We start from the raw sequence: 6,729 nt of genomic DNA, 5'->3' as shown, positions 1-6,729 counted from the left end.
GATTTCAGACAAATCATTGATCAGAAACTTGTGTAAGTTCAGGCCTGTTGGAGAAAGAAGAGGAATCTTTTGAGTGACTGCTTGGTGCCCACAGCTTTATTTGATGTAATACATTCTCTTGAGGAAAAGTCCTTATATATGTTTTAAAGATTGAGAAATAGACTCAGATGGGTAAGTTACTCAAATTCCCAAAGCCAGTGAATAATAAGTGCAGAGATAGCCTTTATACCCAATTCTCTTTTTTCTTTTTTTAGAGAAAGACAGGGCAAGGGAGGGAGAAAGGGAGAGGAACATCACTGTGAGAGAGAAACATTGATTGGTTACCTCTTGCTTGAGCCTATACCAGAAACCAAACCAACAACCCAGGCATGTTCCCTGTCTGGGAATCAAAACAGTGACCTTTGGTTTTGTAGGATGACACCCAACCAACTGAGCCACCCTGAGCAGGGCTACACCCAATTCTTTCTGAATTCAAGGCCCCTGTTTTCCTTCTCTTTACCTTGACACATCTTCCAAGGCAAGTGTCAAATAATTCTGAATTTTGGACTTCCTGTTATTTTTTATAGGTCAATATCATATTTTGCTGATTCTTGGTTGTTTCCTTCCTTCTACCTTTCTTTAATATGTTTTTAAAAATCTGAGTTAAGTAGGGACTGCAATTGAAACTATTTCTTTAGATCCCCACTTCCCCCTTCTATTTTGGTGATCATTTGCCATGTTGAAATCAGAATTCCTCTCTTGAATACTTCCCCAGAGCCTTTTTCCGTTTAGCAGAGTGCTTGCTGATTAATTGATAGTAGGCACTCAATGAGTATTTTTAGAATTTAATTTAGGGACTCCCAGAGAGCTAGCATACTTGATAAACCTTAGAGTCAGAGGAATTTTAATTTTATCATTGTTTTCATTTGAGAATATATTTTATTTTTAGCTGAAATAGTTTTATTTTTAAGGCATAACACAAAGATTTAAGATTTGTATGTTTGCTCGTGCTTTCTCTTAGTGACATATTTTAAATCACAAAAGACTTCCAATTCATGACAGCTTTCAGAATAAACATGTGATGAATGTTCGATATTCCTAATAATTACAGAATAAATGCATTGAAACAAACAAAACCATCCATGCATACTCTGTGGAGAACACTTCAGAAATGTACAGACTTAGAAAGTCAACCATCTGCAGTTCTTACCTGAATGAGTTACAAAAAAGTGCACTTCAACAAAACAAAACTAACACTTAGAACACAGACATTTGTTTCTAAAAGAAAGAAAAAATCCTAGGGGAAAAATGGACAAAAGTCATGTACAGAGCATCCTGTTCCTCAAAAATGAAATACTAATGAGCAATAAGTAAGAGGCTCAACTCCATCAGTAACAGAGGAATGCAAGGTGAAACAAAGAAACACAAGTTTTTACTCATCGGAGGAACAAACTCCTTGTATCAAATACTGCTGGTGATGTAAAAACTTGGGGAGCCTTATTGATTTTTTGAGTGTAAATTTTTATAGCTACTCCACAGTACACTTTTGGCAGTGTCTGTCAGAATGAAACATGCATACAGTCTATGGCTCGGCAACTCTGTGTCTGTCTTTGTGTGGCCGTGGTGGAGTACAAGCACCCTCGCTGCAGCAGGGCTGGCAGCAGGCAGAACTGGGAGCGTCAGCACTGGAATTGCAGTCAGCACAGCATTTCCAGACTGTGGCACACGCCAGAAAATGGCAAAGACCTGTGTGCACGAATATGGAAAGGTCTTTGAAAGAAACTGTTAGGTGACAAAAATACAATTTGCAGAACAAGAAGTAAAGTATAACAAGATTTAGGTATAAAATCAGCCCTTCCTACATATAAAACACATGGAGAAATAGACACAGACACACACAGACAGGTTTAAAACTCAAAGTAAAGATATGTTTGAATACACAGCAAATTGGTGAGTCATTTTCTCTAGAAAAGAGACTCATCTTGAGTGGTGTCAAAGGAAACTTCACCTTGTACATTTGACATATTTAAAAAAATGAGAATATGTTCATATTTTACTTTTGAATTAAAAGGTAAATATTTATAAAGGTATAATCCAGCCTCAGGATAGAAAACTGAAGAAGAAAAAAAGGGAAAAATCTCTAATCCTTCCACATGGAGAATGTATTTTAAAGTCCTGTTTTCCTCCACTCACTTAACCTATATATCATGAAATGAGGGAATTAAGAGTGAAAATAGCTGTAGTGATTAGTTCACCTCCTTCTTTCCTTCATTTTACAGGGTAAATAAACTCAAAGTGTTAAATGTTTAAGCCAATACTATGCTGCTAGGTAGTGAAGATGTCAACATTAGAATTAGAACTGCGGGTTCAATTTAACAGGGGTAAATATATCTGAAATTTTAGAGCTGAAATGGACATTTGTTTTTATTGAAAACCTAACAACCACTCACCCTTCTTTTGATAACAGAAACCCCTTTTTTTCCTTGTAAAATTACTCCTTCCCCACATTCAACCAATGGGCACATGGTTACAGACCTGGCCAACCAGAATGGCACATCTGGTGATTGAGTCAGGCTGGGCCCATGACCTATCCAGAGCCAGTGAGCTTCAATCTTGAGGTTTGTGTTGGGAGGACAGCATCTCTCTGCTTGTGGAAAGGACAGGACATCAGCTGGAATTGCTGCCGCCATGTTGCCATCTGAAGGAGCATTATTGCATGAGAATGGAGTGACCACAGGGGGAATGCAAAGCCTGGAGATGGCAAAAGACCAATCCTGAAAACCTTGAGACCCTGGGTCTAGCTGCATCTGAAGTGCTAGGACTCTTGAATTTTTCAGGGATCTGACTAGTTATGCAAACCAATAAATCTCTGCCTGTTAAACAACTGTTCCAAAGATGCTTTAATGGGATTTCTGTTATTTGCAATTGAAAGAAACAATGAAAACATGATAAAAAAGCTACATGATAATTATAGGATTGAAGAGGCATGACCTAATAGCTATTTCTAAAAGGCTCTTAGTAGAAATTCTTACTGGTTTAAGTTCTAATCTGATTTTCTGAACTACATAACAATAGGTCTTAGTCCTATACCACTGACACTAAACGAACTAATGTAAATTTACTTCTTTGTGACACAGATATTTTTAACTTCCAGAAATAGCTGAGGATAGTCTCTACCTATGTTGTTCTGATCATTTCTGGACTGGGAGATTATTTTCAGTTGTGCATAATGGTTTTTGAGAGAGACAGGGACAAACAATAGGATCTCAGGAGGAATGTGGCCAGGATGATAGGGGTCCTAAAATCACACTGCTATTGAAGGAATGGAAGTTTACGCAAGACAAGTGAAGGCTTAGAAGAGAGAGAGAAGAGAAGAGACTTTGGGTGGTGAGCACACAGTGGAGCATACAGATGTTATATTATACAGTTTGTACCTGAAATTTACATAATGTTATTAACCAATGTTACCCCAATAAATTTAATTTTAAAAAGGGAGAGAAAAAAGGATGTTTTTACAGATTTTACCTACTGTCAGTTGGAAGAAATACATTTTATTTTCATCATTTTCTTTTCTTTGGCAGAACTAGAAATTATGGTTAAGAGTTTTAGAAAGGCAGCTTTTAGTTCAGTGTGAGCACAGTGGTTCACCCATATGCTGTCTCCACAGTGTCTGTCATGGATTACGTATGAGCACTATTCAGTGGTTGGTATTTTGGAAGAACCAGTTGACACAAAAATGTTTCATTGTTTAAACACAGTCCCTTCCCCTCCCCCGGTTAATGACTGGGAGCTGTGTTTGTACATCATTATATCTGTATGGTCTGGACAATGCCTGGTAAAGGCATTATCCTTAATATGGGCCTACATTCAATAGGTCCTATGTTTAATAAAGGTATTAATAAAATGATTGATGCTTTTAAAAGCTATCTTCTCACTTCAAAGCAATGTTCTATCTGTCTTAAGACTTGGTAAATGTTATATAATTTTCTTCAATTAGCAAAATATTAGTTTATGATTTTAAGCTACAATGATAAATGCATGGCAGGAACTGATCTCTGTCTTTTAAGGAGGAATTAAATGTGGTCTTAGTTTTTGTACACTTTCTAGAAATGATTCCTAAGTCCTGTCACACTGTGTCGTATTGATGTATTTAGTTTCCCCAATAAAGCATTCAAGAGGACTATGTCTTATCAAACTCTGTATGAAAATACTAGAGGTTTTAGCCATCTTAATGGGGTAAGAAAAAGAAACAGAAATGTAAGGATTAGAAAAGAGGACATAAACTGTAACCTTTTTTAGAAAGTGATATGACTTTATACTTAGACATCTCCAAGGAATCTGTATACAAATAAATACAATTAATAATACAAATTTAAAAGACAGCTACATGTAAGATAGATTGCTTTCAAAAGTAACGCACAATAAAGACACATAATGTAAAAAAACAGAGGATAAAAAATATAATGTATCTGGAATAAATCTAATAAGAATGATCAAGTCATTTAGTATATAGAAAATGATAAACCTTTCTTGAAAATCTGAAGATCTGAATACATAGAGAGAAATACTGTCCTCATGGGGCAAAAGTTTCTGTAAAGACTTCAGTTCACCACAAAGTCAGACTTTCTCCACAAATTAAGAAGTAGACTCAATGTAATTCTAGCCAAACTCAGTGGAGTTTTTCTGGACCCAAAAAACTGGTTTTCAAATTTATATGGAAAAGAAGGTCCCAGATTAGCCAACATGCTCTTGAAAGGATACATGGTTGGACCATACCCTACCAGGTACCAAGACTTGTAACACTTGTATTGTAAGTGTGACAATGTGGTGTGGGCCCAGGGTAGACAGACAACCAGTGGAATAAAACAGTGGGCCTAGAAACAGGTCGATGCAAAAATAAAAGCTTGCTATATGACAGCTGGATCAGCGAGGAAAAGACAGAAAGGTTAATAAAATGTTCTGGAAAATCTGACAGTCCATATGGGGGAAAAATGAACACCGAATTCTATCTCACATCATACCCAGGAATTAATTTCAGATGAGACAAGTACTTTACTACAAAACCAAACTTTAAAAAGTTTTAGACACCCAAGGTGTCCTTCAGTAGGTGAAATGTATAAACAACTGTCGTGCATCCATACAAGGGAATATTATTCAGTGAGGAAATGAGTTGTCAAGCCATGAAAAAACATAAAGGAAACTATAAAACATATTGTCAGATGAAAAGGGCTCATCTGAAAAGATAACATAGTGCATGATTTCAACAATATGACATTCTGGGGTAGTCAAAACTACAGAGGCACAGGATGGGGGAGTGTCAGGGAGGGGGGATGAAGAAGTGCAGCACAGAATACATTTAGAATAGTGTGAAACTATACCATTCGATACGGTGATGATGGATACATTTCATTGTACATTGTCAAAACTCATACAATATACAACACAAAGAGTGAACTGTAATGTATACTATGAACTTTAGTTAACAGTAACATAGCAATATTGGCTCATCAATTCTAACAAATGTTCCACACTAATACAAGATGTGAGTAGTAGAGGAAAATGTGAGGGTGGGGCTATATAGTAAATCTTTGTATTTTCTGATCAATTTTTCTGTAAACCTAAAACTGCTCAAAAAATAAATCTGTTTTTTAAAAATTTGGAGACAATAGAGAACAGTTTTACCTGTGAATTCCAGGTAAGATAGATTTCTTTCCTTTTTTTTGTTTTTGTTTTTACTTTTGTTCAATTACAGTTGTCCCTCCTTTTCCTGGTTGCTCTCCCCTGCCCTGCCCACCCCGCTGTCCCCACAGTCAATCCCCACCCCGTTGTCCATGCCCAGGGTCCCTTATATGTACTCCTTGACTTGCCCCTTCCCCTTCTTTCCTCCATTACCCCCCACCCCCACCCCAGTCACTGTCAGTTTGTTGGATAGATTTCTTAAGTAGGATGCAACAATAAAAAAAAAGATGGATAAGTGTGGCTAAATTTATATTAAGATGATTTATTTAAAAATACTGTAAAGACAGTGAAACACATGCTATAGGCTGGGCGAAGATATTTACTACAATTATGACTGATCAATATTCAATACTAGCTTCCAGAACATATACACTACTCCTAAAAATAAAAATGAAATAGATAAACCACAAAAATTACAGAGAGATAGGCAAAAGGCATGAATAGATATTTCAGAAAAGAGGAGACATAAATGGCCTCCAGACAGATGAAAACACACTCAACTTAATTACTAATAGACAAAACAATAAAAGTACCTCATCTTCACCAGTCTGAGGAAAAACTGAGAAGGCTGCCAATGCCAAGTGTGACAGTGCAGCCACTTTGGGAAATGGCTCGGCCTTACCTTGGAATGTTGAACGTGCACTCAGCGTATGAGCCAGCAGTGTTTACTCCTAAGTCTACACTACAGGGAAAGTTTTTTACGTGTTTGCCAGAGGTCAAGTGTATTCATAATAGCATTCTACATTGGTGTTTTTAAAAGCAAAAACCTGAAATAAGTTGTTTTCAGATGTCAAATGGACCAGATAATTGTTAAATGAATTGTGGTACATTTTAGGCAAATGAATACTACACAGCAGTGAAAATGAAGAAGCTGTTTTAACACATCTCTGAACGAATGAATCTCAAAAACATACTATTGAGTGAAACAATACCCAAGAATGAGGAGATTCCTATACAGAGGTTAAAACCAGCTAAACCTAACAATATGTGCTTACAGATGCATACACATGT

The sequence above is a fragment of the Phyllostomus hastatus genome, unplaced genomic scaffold (assembly GCF_019186645.2).
Source record: "Phyllostomus hastatus isolate PE091 unplaced genomic scaffold, TTU_PhHast_1.1 phas_contig_524, whole genome shotgun sequence".
Lineage (NCBI taxonomy): Eukaryota > Metazoa > Chordata > Mammalia > Chiroptera > Phyllostomidae > Phyllostomus > Phyllostomus hastatus.
Note: the sequence above shows the minus strand (reverse complement) of the source record.